Genomic DNA, 22,114 nt, shown 5'->3' with positions numbered 1-22,114 from the left:
CGTCAAATTTCGCCTGACTGTCTTAATGGATAAGTTCGTTGTAGATCCCACATTGATTTCTGTGGTTATTTCGCACAGTGTTGCTTGTCTGTTAGCACTGGCAGTTTTATGCAGACGCCGCTGCTCTCGGGCGTGAAGTGAAAGCTATCGGTCCCTGATTTACGCTTGGAGAGAGGTTATGCTTGAAATGTGGTGTTCTCAGCACACTCTTGACACTGTGGCTCTCTCAATATTGAATTCGCTAATGATTTTAGAAATGGAAAGTCCCATGCGTCTTTCTCCAACTACCATTCGGCGTCGAAAGTCTGTCGTGCGGCTATAATCACTTCCGAACATTTTCACATGAATCACCTAAGTACAAATCGCAGCTCCACCGATGCACTGCCCTTTTATACCTTGTGTATGCGATAATACCGCCACCTGTAAATGCGCGTATCGCTATCCCATAGCTTTATGTCACCTTAGTGTAATCCACGCTTTTATATAGAATTTAGGTGATGTACTTCCGCGGTTGTGTTGAAATACTAGTATTTTGCGTATCGTCATGTGAATATATTTTATGCCAAATTTAGTTTTTAGCATTTAGTTTTTGTCTTGAAGGTGTTACGATTTGAATGGCCAATAGTGTAGTAGTTTCTGAGGAGTAAATGGGTACAATTTGCCTAAAACTCACTCCGTCAACATGTAACTCAAGCGTAACCAAGCAAACAATGGAAAATCGAGGATGGAATAATGACAATATTCTGGAAAGGATAGGTTGATACTCACTATATCGTGGTGATGTTGAGTCGCTGACAGATACAACAAAAAGACTGTGAGGTCATCTGTCCCCTAGACTTAGAACTACTTAAACCTAACTAACTTAAGAACATCACACACATCCATGCCCGAGGCAGGATTCGAACCTGCGACCGTAGCAGCAGCGCGGTTCCGCATTGAAGCGCCTAGAACCGCTTGGCCACAGAGCCGGCTAACTGTTAAACGTGTTTGGCCAAGAAGGCCTTTATCGGAATTAACCCATATACACGAACACGCTCACGCGAACATAACTAACACACCAGAGTCTCTGGCTGCCAAGGCCAGACTCAACATCTCCATTATACGGTGAGTAGCAATGTATTCTTTTCATAATATTAACATGAGTACGTTTTACACGTGGTGATGACTTTTGAAGAAGTCAAATTTCTTCTTCAGCACAGAGCTACCTTGAACTTTTCTACACCGGACAACTCTGAATCCCTCGCAACTGGTTCTTTCACAGCATAGTCGCTTTTCCATCACAGTCGTCCAACGTGCAGCAACATCTCTCTGTACATCCAGATTTATGTCGCTCAAGCAGGCATCATTCGGATGCTTCTCGTGTCGTATGAGGAACACTTTCGACACTGCGTTTCCTTATGATCGCAAATTTCAATTGCAGTATCTGGCAGCTCTCCTGCATACACTTATAATAATGTGGCATTTTATTGGATGTCACAGCTAGAGGAGAAGTCTATCTCATTTATGGATGTTACACTTTCAAGAAGCTTTTCCCTGGGTCATTTCCCATTTCGTCTTCTGTTGGAAGTTAACAGTATGGAATTAGGTCATTCCTAACAGTTCCCAGACACTAATCTCCTTGAGAAGACAAGTGTGTGTTTACAAATGAGGACGTGTTGTGGCTGTCACAATATATAGCTTTCGCTTAAGATTCATATACTTTGGAACACTTATTGTTTTAAATGTTTTGTCACACACACATCTATTCATCTACTGACAGATTTTACTTAAGTGATATTGTGGAAAATTGATTCTTTAGTGGACGAATTTTTTGAAATTTATCACAATTTACCTGCTTTATGCGAAATTTTCTGCCAGTTCTCACTGAAATTCAAAAGCTTCTTCAGTTTCACAAATTTATTTACTGACGCTAAAAACTGTCAGGTTTCAATGCAACGTAGTGTTTCTTTCTATTATGATTGACGATATAAAACAAAGTTCTATGAATTTGAGATGATATTCTAGAGATAGTATTAGAGGGCTCTCCTGGATGTCCTATTGAACACTAGTACATTACTGGCTGTTCTGCTATGTTATTCGATAACTATTCTCTAACAATGTACCTGAAGAACTGTAACGGTGTTTCCCGACTATGCGGTACATGTGACAAAATGAGGTTTCCCTTGAATATTTCATTACTGACTGGAATATAAACGCTGCGCAACTACCAAATTACATGATCCACATACAACTGTTTACTTGACGTCTAATGTTGAGTGATTATGTATCAAATGGTCTAGCTTCTTCACACGATTGTCACAAATTTTATTCAAATTCTTGTGTGCTGTAACAGTCGTGAGCGTTAGTCGCCTTTGAGATGTTGGTTAGGAGGCGACATAACCCCGTCATCAACACTCACTGAGTTTGAACGTGATCGTGTAATAACGCTACGAGAAGTTGTATAAGTTGTATGTTCCTTCCGCGATACTGCAGGGGGACTTGGCAGGAATGTAGCCACTGTACATCATTGCTGTCAGTGAGATCACGAGAATGTACGGTCGTAAGAAGACCAGGCTTCAGACGTCCATGTGGCACTACCGTGAGGGAAGGCTATCGTGTTCAGCGTATGGCTCTTGCGCATCGTACTGCATCTGAAGCAGCAATTTGAGCACTGTTGGCACCACAGTGATACAAAAAACTTTTACGAATCGGTTATTGCAAAGACAGCTCCGAACCAGACGCCCTGCAGCGTGCATTCTACTGCCACCAAACCGCCGCCATTTGCAACTTCAGCGGTGCCAAGCGAGAGCCCATTGGAGGGCGAGGTCTGATGAAAGAAGGTTCTGCCTCGGTGCCCGTATTGGGCGTCTGTTGGTTAGGATGCCAGTTGAGGGCCTGCAACCAACCTGTCTGGGTGCTAGACACACTGGACCTAGACTGCCCAGAGTCTTGGTCTGGGCAGCGATTTCGTATGGCAGCTAGATCACTTTCGTGGCTACCCCAACCACCCTGACTGAAAAATTGTGCGTCAGTCTGGTGATATGACATGTTGCGCTGCCATTCATGAACAGCATTCCAGCAGATGTTTTCCAGCAGGATAACACTCGCCCACATACCGCTGTTGTAACTCAACATGCTCTATAGAATGTGATTATGTAGGCTTTCCCGGCGTAATAAGTCTTGAGTCTCTTTGGGTTTGCTGCCGGATCCTAAAATCAACTTGACTCGATATTTCGGCGATCCAACTGGTCGCCATCTTCAGGAAATGCTGCTTCTGCTGATGAGTCCCGCTGAGAACTGACGCCAGGTTGCAAATCGACGTCATATATAGGCCGCCGTTCAGTACACGGCGCATGCTCCGCCCATCACGGTTTCTGCCTTCCAAGACAGGGAGGTGGCGCCGCCCTTAGTGAAACACTGCTAGCAACGATATATCGCAATCAAGGCCACACCGAAGAACGTTCAGTTTTGATGCGAGATAATACAGGATTCCACGTCTTGCTAAGAGGAAACCCATTGTCTCTCTTGATTAAATTATCAGCCAACCTAATTTCAATCGCCCCTTTATAGACACTGCTCCAAAAACCGGAAATGTTGGCAACTACCACAAATTTTATACTGTGTCACACATTTAGGCATAACACTGCCTAAATGAGGACACAGTATAAAATTTGATGAAACTGTGGTAGTTGCCAACATTTCCGGTTTTTGGAGCAGTGTCTATAAAGGGGCGATTGAAATTAGGTTGGCTGATAATTTAATCAAGAGAGACAATGGGTTTCCTCTTAGCAAGACGTGGAATCCTGTATTATCTCGCATCAAAACTGAACGTTCTTCGGTGTGGCCTTGATTGCGATATATCGTTGCTAGCAGTGTTTCACTAAGGGCGGCGCCACCTCCCTGTTTTGGAAGGCAGAAACCGTGATGGGCGGAGCATGCGTCTTGTACTGAACGGCGGCCTATATAGGACGTCGATTTGCAGCCTGGCGACAGTTCTCAGGTGGACTCATCAGCAGAAGCAGCATTTCCTGAAGATGGCGACCAGTTGGATCGCCGAAATATCGAGTCAAGTTGATTTTAGGATCCGGCAGCAAACCCGGAGAGACTTTCAATGCTCTATAGAATGTTAACATGTTGCCTTGGCCTCCACGATCGCCAGATCTGTCTCCGACCGATCACATAAGGGACCTCATCGGATGACAACTCTAACGTCATCCACAAACAGCATTAAACGTCCCCGTACTGACCGACCAAATGCAACAGACATGCAAGTCCATCCCATATTTAAATACTATAAAAGGCAGATAAGGTAAAGTTCCACGTTTTGGACCTAGAGGGGCCAATCAGGTGCGACCGACAGCCGTGTCATCCTCCATCAGTGGCGTCACTACAGCATGTGTATGAAGAGCCATATGGTCAGCACACCGCTCTCCCGGTCGTCGTCAGGTTTCAAGGACCTGGAAACTGCTACCACTCGATTAAGTAGCTTCCCAGTTGTCCTCACGAGGCTGAGTGCGCCACATTTCAGTCCTCCCGCGAAAAAAAAAAAGTTCCTGTCAGTACCGGGAGGCGAACCCGTGTCCTCTGCATAGCAATCAGCAGCGCTGAACATTCAGCTCCGTCGTCGAACATCTAAATACTGTAGAAAAAAAGTGATATTATAATCTCTACAACGAAAAGTAAAGTGATGATCACAAAACGTTTTCAACAATTATGCAATCACGCTCTGTAATATTAACATGTCTGTCTATTGTAATTTAACTTTAACACCCCGGAATATTTAGCTTTTCTAGTAAGACACGTTTCGTCATGAAATTATAGTTGAAATACTTAATTTCTGAATGGACAGGCTGGATGTATACCATTGTGAAATAGGAACAACAATACGATAGCTGCAACAGATTTCGTGGGCACATGAGTTTGCAACAGACAGGGCGACGTGAAGAGAATTTAAATGAGGGTGAAGGTTTGAGGCAGTGATGCGACTGGTACCGCTAGCCAACCTTGCCGGTGAGGCAACTGCAGCTCCTGCCAAATTATCTGCCGCTGGTCTGGAGAGTGAAAGTTTAGGCGGAAACTGCCGAGAAGCAGCTGGAGGACGGGTCGCGAGAAACGCCTGCGGATCGTGTACCCCATGCCATAGGTTAGCAGTCCTTGCACAGGTACAGTGTATGGCGCAAAAGGTTGACATTTATTTCACTGAAGGCTCCTCGGCCTGCAACAGGGTTACTCTTTATACTACTGTTCAAAAGCTGAGCATATCTGTGAAAAGAGAAAAACTGGAACTTCCACCAGTCAGAACATTATGACCACCTACCTACTATCGACATAAAGTCGTCCAGGTGAGAGCAGAGTCACCTGGCGAAGAATGTCTGTTAATCAGACATACGCATGGTGCATGTAGTAATAGTGAGCGTGCTGTCCGTTTGTAGAATGGGGAAGGCGCGCGATCTGTCCATGTCTAAACGAGCATTTTGGAAACTGCGCATTTGTAGGGTGTTCGAGGAGAGCTGTGGAGAGTGTCTTCATTATGTGGCGTAACCAAGTTGAAACCACGTCCAGACGTCGTGGGGTTGGGTGGCCACCACTCATTAACGGATGTGGGACGTCGTAGGCTGGGCAGACTGCTAAAACAGGGCAGGCAGCGAACTATGGCGGAACTAACATCAGACTTTAATGCTGGGCAGAGAACAAGTGCGTCGGAACACACAGTTCACCGAACACTCCTCACGATGGGCCTCCGCAGACGACGACCCATGCTTGCCAATGTTAACACCACGACATTGTCAAATACGACTGAAATGGGCACGCGACTGTCGGCACTGGACGTTGACACAGTTGCAGAGCGTCCCATGGTCTGATTAATCCCGATACCTTCTTCATCACGCCGATGGGAGGGTGCGAATCTGTCGTCTTCCATGGGAACAGCTCCTTGACACCTGTGCTGTGGGGCGGAGACAAACTGGCGGCGATTCCATTATGCTCTGGGAAACATTCACGTTGGCATGTTGCCATCCGTGGGTCCAGTGGAGCTCGTGCAAGGCACCTTGACTGCCAAGAAGTATCGTACACTAGTTGCAGACCACGTGCATCCCTTCATGACGATCAGGTTTCCCAACGGTTCTGGCATTTTTCAACATGTCACAAGGGTTGGAGTGTGGTGGAGTGGTTCGAAGAACACAGTGGACAGTTCCAGTTGAAGTGCTGGCCTCCCAGACGGCCAGATATGAACCCAATCAAACGCATCTGGAATGTGATCGAACGTGGAGTCAGAGCTTATTGCCCCTCTTCCAGGAATTTACGGGAATTTGGTGACTTGTGTGTTCAGATGTGGTGTCATCTCCCTCCAGCGACCTACAAAGACGTCATTGTTACCACGCTACGATGTATCACCTCCGTGCCATAGATGGACATACAGGTTATTAGGTAGGCGTATGATAATGTTCTGGCTTATGAGTGTAAAAGACCAGGCACACGATTCAAAGACAACGAAAAGTAGTGCGATAGATTCAAAAATTTTCAGTTGTGACTGTTCTGTGTTTGAGAGTATAGTGTCTCTGTGAAACTTATAACAGAGAGTGTTTCACTTAAATTGTAAACACTGTGCAATGCAAGAGCACATGCCGTCAATGCGTGTACGACGATTTCGCGAAGTAAGATCTTATTTACAAAAACACATAGTAATACTGTAGTAGACGCACTGACCGTGTACTCTCCTTCAGTAAATAGCAGCAGTTCGTTTCTTTGGTTGTTAGGTCTCTGAAATACGATCGCAGTATGTTGTTCACATACCAAAGCTATAGTTTGGTAAAAAAGATTAGTCTAATATTTCATGTTACACTACGTTAGAGAAATATACACACACGAAAAGAAAGTTTTGCATCACCTCAGTTCAGAGAGTTCCGTATCCTGAACAGAAAATTGGAATACAGATCAACATGAACATCATTTCCACTCTTTGTATAGCTCATGAAAACCAGACATTGCATTTTGTACCACCATACAGCGAGACGTTCAGAGGTGGTGTTCCAGATTGCTGTGCACACCGGTACCTCTAATACCCAGTAGCACGACCTCTTGCATTGATGCATGCCTGTATTCGTCGTGGCATACTATGGTTCAAATGGCTCTGAGCACTATGCGACTTAACTTCTGAGGTCATCAGTCGCCTAGAACTAATTAAACCTAACTAACCTAAGGACATCACAGACATCCATGCCCGAGCCAGGATTCGAACCTGCGACCATAGCGGCCGCTCGGTTCCAGACTGTAGCGCCTAGAACCACACTGCCACTCCGGCCGGCGTGGCATACTATCCACAAGTTCATCAAGGCACTGTTGGTCCATATTGTCCCACTCCTCAATCTCGATTCGGCGTAGATCCCCCAGAATGGTGTTTGGTCACGTCGTCCATAAACAGCCCTTTTCAATCTCTCAGGCATGTTCGATAGAGTTAATGTCTGGAGAACATGCTGGCCACGCTAGTCGAGCGATGTCGTTATCCTGAAGGAAGTCATTCACAAGATGTGTACGATGGGGGGCGGGAGAAAGGGGGGGGGGGGCGAAATGACGTCCATGAAGACGAATGCCTCGCCAGTATGCTGCCGATATGATTGCACTGTCGGTCGGAGGATGGCATTCACGTATCGTACAGCCGTTACGGCACCTTCCATGACAACCAGCGGCGTACGCCGGCCCCACATAATGCCACCTCAAAACAGCAGCAAACCTCCAACTTGCTGCACTCGCTGGACAGTGTGTCGAAGGCGTTCAGCCCGACTGGGTTGCCTGCAGACACGTCTCTGACGATTGTCTGGTTAAAGGCGCATGAGACACTCATCGGTGAAGAGAACGTGATGCCAATCCTGAGCGGTGCATTCAGCATTTTGTTGGGCACATCTGTACCGCGCTGCATGGTGTCGTGGCTGCAAAGATAGACCTCGCCATGCACGTCAGGAGTGAAATTGCGCATCATGCAGCCTATTGCGGCACCTAGCCCCCTCTGTTCGTGCTAGAGACCCAGGAATCTGGCACTCAGGTAGACGCCATATTCCTTGACTTCAATAAGCCACGACGTCCTGTGGCTGCACGAAAAGCATTATTCAACATGGTGGCGTTGATGTGAGGCTTCCTCCAAGGCATAATCCGTAGTTAGCGGCCATCCACTGCAGTAGTATGCCTTTAGCGGCCTGAGCGAGGCATGTCATCGATAGTTCCTGTCTCTCTGTATCTCATCCATGTCCGAACAGCAGCTCTTTGGTGCACTCCTGGACACGCCTGGACACTTTCCCTGTTGAGATCCCTTCCTGGTACAAAGTAACAATGCGGACGCGAGCGAACCGCGGTATTGACCGTCTAGGCATGGTTAAACTACAGACACTAGCCGTGTACATCCTTCCTGGTGGAATGACTGGAAGTGATCGGCTGTCGGACCTACTCCGTCTAATAGGGGCTGTTCAAGCATGGTTGTTTGGGCGGGTTTAGTGACATCTCTGAACAGTGAAAGGGACTGTGTCTGTGATACAATATCCTCAGTCAACGTCCATCTTCAGGAGTTCTGTGAACCGGGGAGCTGCAAAACTTTTTTGATGTGGGTACTTTTAATGTCTGAACAGTTCTCTCCATTAGAATGAGACACCACGTTCAGTTTGCTTGAAACTCTACGACTAGTCCCACAGCTGGTCTATTATTCCATACGCTCGTGTGCTCTTCATTAGGCGACAGGGAAGTGCCTTGTTGAAGTCAAGGAATATGGCGTCTACCTGAGTGCCAGTATCTACTGCTTCCTGGGTCTCAAGCACAAACAGAGGGGGCTGGGTGCCCCAATCGATGTTTTCGGAACCCGGGTAGATTCCTACAGAGGAGCTTTTCGGTCTCCAGAAACTAATATTCGGGCATAAAACGTGTTCCTAAATTATACAACAGATCAGCGTCGGATACACTGGCCTATATTTTGTGAGTCTGTTCGACGACTCTTCTTATGAATGACCTGCACCTTTTTTCGGTCACTTTAAATGCTTTTCTCGTCTAGCGACTTACCGTACCCTGCTGCCAGAAGAGGACGTTTTCATCTGATCATTATATCCAGATATGGTAACGTGTCATGTTTTTTCACTTCCATCGGGAACCGAATATTCGGAGCGAGTTCAAATGCTGGAGAAACATAAATAGTGTTTCTATTCCACAGAGTCATACTTCAAGATACCGCCAGAAGCAGGAAGGAATCTGAACCCCGACACTTCCGAGAGCGGGTCACGCAGAGTGTGGGCTCGATGGTTACCGCAATGGACTCGTACATGGGAGAGTGGTGCTTCATCTGGTATAACGCCAGGACGCCTTCTTTGATACGCATACGGTCGATATCCTACCCCATGATTCCCAATACGAGCATGTGATGTGTCTGGAATGACCACGTAGTCGACGACACCTCATATCGAAATCTTTCTTCTTTTCTTTCTTCTAAATGTGAGTTCAGTGTCTTAACCACGGCGCCACCTCAATACTGGTAGCTAATGCGTGATAGTGATCCCATGTCGCATTAATATACTGTTAGCAGATTTGCACTTACTTCCAGAGACGCTGAACGGAACGCACATGTTGCAGCGAACACGGAGATGGAGCACATATACGATGGAGGGTTAGTCTTATCGTTGATTCCAGTAACTGGACTACAGGACTGGTGTTAAGTGAATTTGGAAGCCACCAGAATCGATGTGCCCTCGGAGGCATTTCTCCACTGGCATCACACGCCTTTGGTTAGACGTTTACTCGTATTTAAATATTACCTCATGGATTGACTGATTCTAAGTGCTTATGGCCTGTGGTAGCAGTAGCGTCCGTGCTTCGTGCATTTTTGCAGGAGACAATTCACCCATTACACTAAATAATCATAGGCATCACTTGGTAAATCGCTTACAACTTTATGTCGACACATAAAAATCTGCACTAGTGCCCCATATCGCACAAAGGAAACTCAGATAGATATTGAAACGTAATTGAGAGAAACTACAGGAAAATCATACTGACGGTTTCTTTTAACTAGAACGATTTTCTATTTTATATGTTTTTATGACGGATGCATTTCATATCTAGTTACTTTTGCCTGCTTTTTCGGTTTTGTATGTCTTTATGATAGATGGGTTACATATCTAACTACTTTTGCGTAAATTTCTGTTACTTTTATTTCATTTTACCTGCGTGCAAGATAGGACTACATTGCTTCCTCTATTGATTTCTAATAGATTGGTTTCTTGTTTTTATAGACAATCTGATGATGCGCCAAAAGGATGAAACGCGTTATTGATATTAAATAACTTTGCAGCCAAGACTGTTTTTGTTCCGAAATGATATTCAGACTTGAATTTTCTTCCTGAATAAGATTCAGCGTTTTCACCATTGCGGCGTTCCGCTCGGTAGGAATCTCATAAAGCTGTTTCCAGCCATTGTCACGCTCACGGAGCAGTGTAAAAAGCATGACTCGCTGAGAAAACGATTTTCCAGCCGTCAGCCTTCCAACTACTATTTTCGTTGAACCAAGTATTCGTGTTCTGTAAAGCACGTGTCTTTCGCTATGAAAACAAAGTCTTGAGTCCAGGATGTGATCACAGCCACAGCCTACTTTTTGAATAAACATTATCGGAAATATCAGCAGAAGACTTCTGGCATAAGGACTCACCCTTCTCTGCCGACATCCTTTTCAAGGAGGATAGAAGAGCGGACAGATGTGCGGAGCACCCTCTTGTCTTGGGATAGGAAGTTGCCTCTAGCGGAAGTGTCAACAACGATCAACAGTATGAAGATGCAAAAGGTAATGCAAACCATTGTACAGAAGGAAATTCAGCTTGTAACTCTCTAAGTTTCATGAAGTTCTCTCCATTAGCAAAAAGATTCTGGATTAGCTCCCCATTCGTATTTCGTGAAGAGAACTGTCCATCCAGAGGCAACCTTGAGAAAGGAATTGAAAAATCAACAAAAGGGTAACTAACATCCTACGGGTAAGACTGTGGAATGCCAGAAGGTTGAATGATGCAGGACCGATAGAAAATCTGAAATGGGAACCGCAATGACTGAATTTAGATATACACTGAAGAGCCAAAGAAGCTGGTACACCTGCCTAATATCGTGCAGAGCCCCCACCAGCACGCTGAGGTGCCGCAACACGACGTGCCATGGACTCGACTAACGCCTGAAGTAGTGCTGGAAGGAAATGACACCGTGAATCCTGCAGGGATGTTCACAAATTAGTAAGAGTACGAGGGGGTGAAGATCTCTTTTGAACAGCACGTTGCAAGGCATATGCTCAATAACGTTCATGTCTGGGGAGTTTGGTGGCCAGCAGAAGTGTTTAAACTCAGAAGAGTTTTCCTGGAGCCACTCTGTAGCAATTTTGGACGTGTGGGGTGTCGCATTGTCCCGCTGGAATTGCTCAAGTCCGTCGTAACGCACAATGGACATAAATGGATGCAGGTAATCAGACAGGATGCTTACGTACGTCTCACCTGTCAGAGTCGTATCTAGACGTATCAGGGGTCCCATATCACTGAATCAGCTTGAACAGTCCCCTGCTGATATGCAGGGTCCATGGATTCATGAGGTTGTCTCCAAACCCGTCCACGTCCATCCGCTCGATACAATTTGAAACGACACTCGTCAGACTAGGCAACATGTTTAGTCATCAGCAGTCCAATGTCGGTGTTGACAGGACCAGGCGAAGCGTAAAGCTTTGTGTCGTGCAGTCATCAAGGGTGTACACGAGTGGGCCTTCGGCTCCGAAAGCCTATATTGATGATGTTTCAAATGGTTCAAATGGCTCTGAGCACTTTGGGACTTAACATCTGAGGTCATCAGTCCCTAAGAACTTAGAACTACTCAAATCTAACTAACCTAACACACATCCGAGGCAGGATTCGAACCAGCGACCGTAGTAGTCGCGCGGTTCTGGACTGAAGATGATGTTTCGTTGAATGGTTCGCACGCTGACACTTGTTGATGGACCAGTATTGAAATCTGCAGCAATTTGCGGAAGTGTTGCACTTCTGTCACGTTGAACGATTCTCTTCAGTCATCGTTGGCCCCTTTCTTGCAGGATCTCTCTCCGGTCACAGCGATGTCGAAGGTTTGATGTTTTACCGGATTCCTGATATCCACGGTAGACCCGTGCAATTGTTGTACGGGAAAAGCCCCCCTTCATCACTACCTCGGACATGCTGTGTCCCAACGCTTGTGCGTCCACTATAACACCACGTTCAAACTCACTTAAATATTGATAACCTGCCGTTGCAGCAGCAGTAACCGATTTGACTACTGCGCCAAAAGCGTGTTGTCTTATATAGGCGTTGCGGACCGCAGCGCCGTATTCCGCCTGTTTATACCGTATTTGAATACGCATGCCTATACCAGTTTGTTCGGTGCTTCAGTGTAGTAGGGATCAGTAAGTGAAGACAATGATTTCTTGCTAAACGAATATCAGGTAACTGCAACAGCATCGTAAATTGGTATAATGGGAGTAGGTTTCATTATGAGAAGGAAGAATGGACAACGACTAAGGCACTGCGAACAGTTCAGCGATAGAGCTACTCTCATCAGAATTGAAACCAAAGCAACATCAAGAATAGTTCTGGTATACCTGACAATATTATAAGATGACGATGTAGAGACAGAATACGAGAGAACTGAACAGGTGGTTCAGTATGTAAATCTAATACTTATAGAAGGGGGGGGGGGGGGGGGGGAGGTTGGGGATACGGAATGGAAGACCGATTTACTGGATGATACGTGCTACATAATAACATATGAAGAGGAGACACATTTCTTGAATCCTGCAATAAATTTTGCTTAGTAATAGCAAACACATTATTCAAAGAGGTTGTTGAGGAAGAACAGACATCTTTAAAATGCACAATCACAGGTGTTCGACTGACAAATATAGGGAAAAGGACGTTAACTGATTGGAAATAATGGGTAACAGAAGAATTTCGTGAATTTATCTACGAAAGAAAGAGATAGAAAAATATTTAAAAAAATAAAGTAATACAGCAACAAAAGCGGTAAAAGAAATTAACGCTATTAGTGTGACATCTGAAATGGTTCACATGGCTCTGAGCACTATGGGACTTAACATCTATGGTCATCAGTCCCCTAGAACTTAGAACTACGTAAACCTAACTAACCTAAGGACAGCAGTGTGAGATCTGATTTCTCTTCTTTATCACCCCGGTAATTTCTCCTTATGTGGATGGGACTCAACAAAATATTTTCACATTCGGAGGAGAAAGTTGATGAAGTTCGTGAAAAGCTCTCGCCGCAATGAAAAGGGCGTTTGTTTTAAGGTTTGCACCCCAACTTGTTTGTCATGTCGGTGACACTCTCTTCACTATTTCACGACAACGCAAAACGAGCTTCCGTTCGTTGAACTTTTTCAACGTCTTCCGTCAATCCTACCTCGAACGGATCCCCTCTATGGTGAGCAGTAGTCCAGATGAGGGCGGACAAGCGTAGCGTAAGGCATCACTTTAATAACAAATCTGTTGCATCTTCTAAGTGTTCTACCAATAAAACACAGTCTTTGGTTCACCGTCCCCACAACATTTTCTATGTGATGATTTCAACTAAAGTTGTAATTGTAATGCCTAGATATTTAATCAAATCTATAACCTATAAGTTTGTGTGATTTATCGTGTACCCGAAATTTATCTGAATTTGTTTAGTACTTGTATGGAGAACTCACATTTTTTGTTATTTAGGGTAAAGTGCCACTTTCCACACCATGAAGCTATCTTGTGTAAAGCGTTTTGTAATTTGTACTGATCTTCGGACGACCTAATTAGATGGTAGACGGCAGCATCATCTGCAAACAGTTGTTCAGATCGTCTCCAAAAACGATTATGTGGTTTAAATGGCTCTGAGCACTATGGGACTTAACATCTGAGGTCATCAGTCCCCCCACCAACCTAAGGACATCACACACATCCATGCCCGAGGCAGGATTCGAATCTGCGACGATAGCGGTCGCGCGGTTCCAGACTGAAGCCCCTAGAACGGCTCGGCCACACCGGCCGGCAAAAACGTTTATAGGTACAGAGGAAGAACAGCAAAAAACGTAAACCACTTTTTTGGGGAACTCCAGATATCACTTCTGTTCCACTCGATGGCTTCGCATCAGTTACTATGAATCGTGACCCTTCTGGCAGGAAATCACGAATACAGTCGCAGAACTGAGACGATACTCCACAGGCACGCAATTTGATTAGAAGAAGCTTATGAGGAACGGTGTGAAAAGGCTTCTAGAAATTCATAAATATGGAATCAACCTGAGTTCCCCTGTCGATAGCATTCATTACTACGTGTGAAAGAAGAGCCAGTTGCATTTCACAAGAACTATATTTTCTAATCCGTGTTGCCTGTATGTCAATAAACGGTTTTCTTTCGGGGAATTTCATGATGTTCGAATCTAGTAAATATTCCACATTCCTACTGCAAATCGATACCTGTGATATCCATACATATCACAAAAATGGATGTATGTACTTATGTGTGTGTGTACGTTCCATGTCTCCAAAACCACGGGACCGATTTCAACCAAACTTGGTACACATATCCCTTCTTATCAGCCAACAATAGCTGTTCGGGTAATGATCCCCTACCTAAGTCAGGAGATGCGACGTCATAAACAATGAGATGCGCGAAAAACTGCCGGCATCATGCATGAACTTTTTATACATTTGTCCTTTATTGTTGAAAAGTAAAACTGCCCCAGCGGTACACTTCGATTTTGATTAGGTTTGTAGTAGCGCGTAGAGCAGAATAAAAGACAGATATTGTTTATATGTGCCAATACGCCCGTTAAAGGGGTGAAACACGTCCTTGAAAAAAAATGTGAGTTTAATATTTCTGAATGAATACATCGAACCGTTAACAGATATAACAAGAAACTTCAGATAAAAGTTGTATTGTTTTTAATGTACGCTACAACAGTGCACCCAGATTTGTCGGAAAAGTATTTTTTTTTTTTTCGAAATGCCCTCCTCTCCACACTATTTTGTTTTTAGTTTCGACATTTGACTAATAACAAAACGTGTAGCATCGTTAATAACAAGCCAGCCGCTGTGGCCGAGCGGTTCTAGGCGCTTCAGTCCGGGACCGCGTTGCTGCTGCGGTCGCAGGTTCGAATCCTGCCTCGAGCATGGATGTCTGTGATATCCTTAGGTTAGTTACGTTTAACTAGTTCTAAGTCTATGGGACTGATGGCCTTAGATGTTGAGTCCCATAGTGCTTAGAGCCATTTGAACCATTTCCCTAATACCAAATTCAATCGCATATGATGATGTGGTATTCCAGACGCATTTGTCGTAAATAAGCTAGAAATATCTCCGTATCGCTGTATGCGTGCACGCTGTGTGTCTGTTTCGATGGCAATTGTCATGTTGGGTTGTTTGATAAGTCTTTCCTAGATAAATATATTCCAAATGTATATTCTGCACATATTGTTCTATATGCATGCATTTTTTTTTTAATTTTATGAAATATAAAATATCTTGCGTCGTATTTGTGTTTTCTTTTTACGTTTGGTGCATTTTTTTATTGCAAGTTGCGACCTACCCAGATTTAATTATGTTATATTTGGAACTGTTTGTACATTACTGTTGTCACATTATTCTAAATCTGTACAACAATGATAAGGGAGTAGAACTGTTCAGTTAAAGGAAAAACCGCTGAATGCTCTCTGATATAATGATATTTCTAGTTTATTTCTGACAAATGCGTCTATGGAACACAACTTGATATATGCTATTGAACTGGGTATTAAAGATACACAATGTTTTGCTGTTAGCCAACTGCCGAAGTGAAAAACAAAATAGTGTGGGAGAGGGGATTTAAAAAAAAAATGACTTGTTCGACAAACCTGGATGTACTATTATAACGTACATTAAAAACCATAGAACTTTTATTTGAAGATTTTTTTCCAATTTCATTGAGAAATATTAAACGCACTTTCTTTAATGGGGTCTTTGACCCCTAAGCAGCCATATGGGGACGTATAAAAAAAATGTGTCTTATTTTGCTCTAGACTACAACATATATAAATCTGATCAACATCGAAGAATGTTCCTTGGGCGGATTTACTTGTAAGACACTCCTACAATCGTGTCAACTTAAGGAAAGGCAGAGATATTGACAGCTTTCAACTGCGAAGCGCAAGCGGTTGTTGGCGAAAACAGTACAGACGTTTCCAAAAGCGCGTTGCAGGCAAGCGAAGCGTCCGCGTCCAGTCTACAGAAACTATCAAAAAATGGCTCTGAGCGCTATGGGACTTTAAATCTACGGTCATCAGTCCCCTAGAACTTAGAACTACTTAAACCTAACTAACCTAAGGACATCACACAACACCCAGTCATTACACAGAAACTATCCGGGACAGTCTCACACCGAGTCTACTGCACGAGTACATATAACGTTTCGTTTGTAATAAAAAATTGGCAAAATGAATACCCTGGCAGTGTCTGGTTTGTCATCTAGTGAGTCTATAAGTCAACAGATTGCTTCTATTTCGCTTCTTGTGTATTAGTGTGACCCCCACAACTTTCCAGTCTTTAGGAAAGGATATACACTGATGAGCCAAAACGTCATGACCACCTGTTTAATAGCTTTTTCGTCCGTCTTTGGAATGAAATACATCACTGATTCTGCGTATCAGGGATCCGACAGTTTGTTGGTAGGTTTGTGGGGGTATGCGGCAATATATCTCTACCCACAGTTAATGTAATTCGTGTAAATAACGGGCCGCTGATTTGCGTACGCGGTGATGGCGCCCGATAGTAACCCAGATGGGTTTCAAAGGATTTACGTCAGATGAATTTGGTCGCCGAGAGTTCACTATATTGCTCCTCAAACCACTGTAGTCGGAAATTTGTGGTAAGATCTTATGGGACCAAACTGCTGAAGTCACCGATCCCTAAGCTTACACACTACTTAACCTAGCTTAAAATAACTTACGCTTAGGACAACACACACACACACACACCCATGCCCGAGGGAGGACTCGAACCTCTGGCGGGAGTAGCAGTGCGAACCGCGCAGGACGGACTAGACCACGCGGCTACCCAGCGCCGCACACTGTAACACGGTTCTGGCTTGGAGTCAAGTAAATTATACTGCTTATGTGTTGCATCGCTGACGGGGAAGACATCAAGCATGAAAGGATGCAGGTGGCTCACAGCTATCAGTGTGTCTTCGATTACTATCTCAGGTTCCATCCAAGCGCAGGTGAATGTCTCCCATAGCATTTGCTCCTGTCATCCTACGTTCGTGGCATGCTGGACGTTTCGAGCCGCCGTTCACCTCGATAACGACGTTTATGGAGACGACCAGCGATCTAGTGTAGGAAAAATGTCATTCAGTCGGAGAGTCGACGCGTTACCACTGATCGACGGTCGAATCCCGATGGTCCCGTGCCCAATGCAATCGCAACTGTCGATGTCGTTGGGTCAACAGGTGAACATGTCAGGGATGGTCTGCTGCGGAACTCCATGTTCAACAATGTACGCTGAAGGGTGTGTTCTCCGAAACACTTGTGCATGCATCATCATTGTGCTCTTTCGGCAGAGATGCCACACATTACAATCTACCCTACTTTCCAGAGCAGACGAGCCTCCGAACCCCACGTTCTATGAAAAGTTGTGGACGTCCAACCATTTAACGCCTAGTTGTAGCTTCTCAGTCCTTCTACCTCTCTCCATAGATGCTCACGACAGTAGCACGTGAACATTCGACCAGCTTCATCGTTTTCGAGATACTCGTTCACAGACTGTGAGTAATAATAATCTGCCTTTTGTCAACGTCGCCTATCTCATTGCATATCTCGACTTAAATTCCATATCTTCACAAGGGTGATACCCCGTCCGTGTCTGATCCACTTACATATTTTTGTCAGTGCGTCACGTGCCCAAAGCACCACCAGGGAACATCCAACGTCGCGGTGCGCAGTGATCATAATTTTCTGGCTTATCAGTGTTAATCACTCTTCAGTTGAAGCTTCCGGGCTAAGAGGCCGTGGTCGATGTGTAAAATTTACACCTAATGTTTCGTCTCCATCTGCGGGAGACATCTTTTGAGGTCGTCCGGCTACTGCAGAAGATGTCTACCGCAGATGGAGATGAAACGTTAGGTGGAAATTTTATACATCGACCACGGACTCTCAGCCCAGAAGTTTCATCTGAAGACAACACCGGCCGTGAAAGCCTACATTGTATGATTAGTGTTAATCACTGATGCGTGATGACTGGGTGTTGTGTGATGTCCTTTGGTTAGTTAGGTTTAAGTAGTTCTAAGTTCTAGGGGACTGATGACCATAGATGTTAAGTCCCATAGTACTCAGAGCCATTTGAACCATTTGAATCACTGATGGCGAATACCAGAGTGGTTCCTTAATCATGCTCTCAATGCCTCACTACTCCGTTCCGAAATGAGGCTGTGCTCCGCGCCTAATGACGTGGGCCAGCCTCCTCAGAGCTCACCGCTGCCCTGAGTAGTGCAGTGTGGGACGCGTGGCTTGGTGCACGCAGCCACGCGTCGACGCTCACTTCTGCCGTAACCGTTCGCTCTCTTTGCAGAGGCGCTCCCGGAATCGCAGCTAGCAGCAAACCTCTCGTCTCGCCAGTGCCTAGTCGTCCTAGCGGTGCTGCTCCAGCATCACAGCGGACCGTTTCTTGTAAGTAAACTACACACCACTACTCATGGTCTTCACATGTTCGTCTGCGAAACGGTATTCAAGTGTACAACCTTTACCGCGCATTGCTAACACTGAGAAAACTGCACGGCTGGTATATTTGACAATTTTTAATCTGCGCACACTCCGCTGCAGAGCGAAAATCTCATTCTGGAAACATCCCCCAGGCTGTGGCTAAGCCATGTCTCCGCAATATCCTTTCTTTCAGGAGTGCTAGTTGAGCAACGTTCGCAGGAGAGCTTCTATAAAGTTTGGAATGTACGAGACGAGGTACTGGTGGAAGTGGAGCTGTGAGGACGGGACGTGAGTCGTGCTTGGGTAGTTCAGTTGGTAGAGCACTTGCCCGCAAAAGGCAAAGGTCCCGGCTTCGAGTCTCGGTCCGGCACACAATTTTAATCTGCCAGGAAGTTTCATATCAGCGCACACTCCGCTGCAGAGTGAAAATCTCATTCTTGATGATTTTTGTTGCTTTCCAAAACTATTTGGTACCTGGTGTGTCTCTGGTCCTTACATATCACCCGAAAGTAAATTATTGATTGTAAATTATCACCCATTATCAGTTCTTCACTTTCATTTGGTTTGCGAATACCCTGATTTAACAAGTGTTTGAACTGCGTCTTCATTTGCACTTTGTGAGACGCACAGATTGCATGCACCAGGAGCGGGGTTAAATTCCCAGAGAGGTCTTAGAGATAGGGAAGTTTGTCGTGCTTTTCGTAAACGGGTTGCCGAAAATGCTGTGTTCCGCTTGTATAGCTTACAGATTAGAGCGTTAGCTTTCGAGACAAGCAGGTGAACGAGGTCTGGTTCTAGTCCGAGCGGCAGACTGAGGGCCTTTGTTTATAGACAGTTTTGAAAAAAATTTGGAAAGTTGTGGTAAGGTCTTATGGGGCCAAACTGCTGAGGTCATCGGTCCCAAAGCTTACGCACTACTTAGTCTAACTTAAACTAACTTGCGCTAAGGACAACACACACACCCATGCCCGAGGGAGGACTCGAACCTCAGACGGTGGCAGCCGCGCGGACCGTGACAAGGTGCCTCAGACCGCACGGCTACCCCGCGTGGCGGAACAGTTTTCCAAGGTCCTTTAGATAAAGCCTTTGCTGGAGCCCAGTTAAAACACGATAACCCACAGACCAAAGTTTATACGATTCACAAACAAATTGCACACAAGGCTTTCGTCCGTATGAGTGTGACTCTAAGTAACATGTACATATGCAGACTGAAGCGACGAATGAAAATTCGAACCGTGTCTCCCGCTCACTATGCAGACGTGCTAACCACTACGTCACCCTGACACAGTGCCACGCGGGATTAGCCGAGCGGTCTGGGGCGCTGCGGTCATGGACGGTGCGGGTCGTCTGGGTGGAGGTTCTACATCTACATTTATACTCCGCAAGCCACCCAACGGTGTGTGGCGGAGGGCACTTTACGTGCCACTGTCATTACCTCCCTTTCCTGTTCCAGTCGCGTATGGTTCGCGGGAAGAACGACTGCCGGAAAGCCTCCGTGCGCGCTCTGATCTCTCTAATTTTACATTCGCGTTCTCCTCGGGAGGTATAAGTAGGGGGAAGCAATATATTCGATACCTCATCCAGAAATGCACCCTCTCGAAACATGGCGAACAAGCTACACCGCGATGCAGAGCGCCTCTCTTGCAGAGTCTGCCACTTGAGTTTGTTAAACATCTCCGTAACGCTATCACGGTTACCAAATAACCCTGTGACGAAACGCGCCGCTCTTCTTTGGATCTTCTCTATCTCCTCCGCCAATCCGATCTGGTACAGATCCCACACTGATGAGCAATACTCAAGTATATATCGAACGAGTGTTTTGTAAGCCACCTCCTTTGTTGATGGACTACATTTTCTAAGGACTCTCCCAATGAATCTCAACCTGGTACCCGCCTTACCAACAATTAATTTTATATGATCATTCCACTTCAAATCGTTCCGCACGCACACTCCCAGATATTTTACAGAATTAACTGATACCAGTGTTTGTTCCGCTATCATATAATCATACAATAAAGGATCCTTCTTTCTATGTATTCGCAATACACTACATCTGTCTATGTTAAGAGTCAGTTGCCACTCCCTGCACCAAGTGCCTATCCGCTGCAGATCTTCCTGCATTTCGCTACAATTTTCTAATGCTGCAACTTCTCTGTATACTACAGAGCATCATCCGCGAAAAGCCGCATGGAACTTCCGACACTATTTACTAGGTCATTTATATATATTGTGAAAAGCAATGGTCCCATAACACTCCCCTGTGGCACGCCAGAGGTTACCTTAACGTCTGTAGACGTCTCTCCATTCTACAATCTCTCCATTGAGAACAACATGCTGTGTTCTGTTTGCTAAAAACTCTTAAATCCAGCCACACAGCTGGTCTGATATTCCGTAGGCTCTTACTTTGTTTATCGGGCGACAGTTCGGAACTGTATCGAACGACTTCCGGAATTCAAGGAAAATAGCACCTACCTGAGAGCCTGTATCTAATTTTCTGGGTCTCATGAACAAATAAAGCGAGTTGGGTCTCACACGATCGCTGTTTCCGGAATCCATGTTGATTTCTACATAGTAGATTCTGGGTTTCCAAAAACGACATGATACTCGAGCAAAAAACATGTTCTAAAATTCTACAACAGATCGACGTCAGAGATATAGGTCTATAGTTTTGCGCATCTGCTCGACGACCCTTCTTGAAGACTGGGACTACCTGTGCTTTTTTCCAATCATTTGGAACCTTCCGTTCCTCTAGAGACTTGCGGTACACGGCTGTTAGAAGGGGGGCAAGTTCTTTCGCGTACTCTGCGTAGAATCGAATTGGTATCTCGTCAGGTCCAGTGGACTTTCCTCTGTTGAGTGATTCCAGTTGCTTTTCTATTCCTTGGACACTTATTTCGATGTCAGCCATTTTTTCGTTTGTGCGAGGATTTAGAGAAGGAACTGCAGTGCGGTTTTCCTCTGTGAAACAGCTTTGGAAAAAGGTATTTAGTATTTCAGCTTTACGCGTGTCATCCTCTGTTTCTATGCCATCATCATCCCGGAGTGTCTGGATATGCTGTTTCGAGCCACTTACTGATTTAACGTAAGACCAGAACTTCCTAGGATTTTCTGTCAAGTCGGTACATAGAATTTTACTTTCGAATTCACTGAACGCTTCACGCATAGCCCTCCTTACGCTAACTTTGACATCGTTTAGCTTCTGTTTGTCTGAGAGTTTTTGGCTGCGTTTAAACTTGGAGTGAAGCTCTCTTTGCTTTCGCAGTAGTTTCCTAACTTTGTTGTTGTACCACGGTGGGTTTTTCCCGTCCCTCACAGTTTTACTCGGCACGTACCTGTCTAAAGCGCATTTTACGATTGCCTTGAACTTTTTCCATAAACACTCAACATTGTCAGTGT

At 45.1% G+C, this 22,114-nt stretch overlaps 1 protein-coding gene across 2 annotated transcripts in view; it reads left to right on the top strand.

Annotated features, from left to right (window-relative positions):
- Positions 1 to 22,114, top strand: part of LOC124545201 (fatty acyl-CoA reductase 1-like) — a 269,460-nt gene that overhangs the window by 125,424 nt on the left and 121,922 nt on the right. The window contains exon 3 of one of the 2 annotated variants that reach the window (XM_047124067.1): positions 18,588 to 18,685. The exons of the other annotated variant lie outside the window; for it this stretch is intronic. The gene's annotated coding sequence lies outside the window, so the exon portion shown is untranslated. The remainder of the gene's footprint in view (positions 1 to 18,587; positions 18,686 to 22,114) is intronic. 2 annotated transcript variants of the gene reach the window in all.

This window comes from Schistocerca americana, chromosome 8 (assembly GCF_021461395.2).
Source record: "Schistocerca americana isolate TAMUIC-IGC-003095 chromosome 8, iqSchAmer2.1, whole genome shotgun sequence".
In the NCBI taxonomy this organism is placed as follows: Eukaryota; Metazoa; Arthropoda; class Insecta; order Orthoptera; family Acrididae; genus Schistocerca; species Schistocerca americana.
Note: the sequence above shows the minus strand (reverse complement) of the source record. Positions and strands in the feature narration are given on the sequence as shown.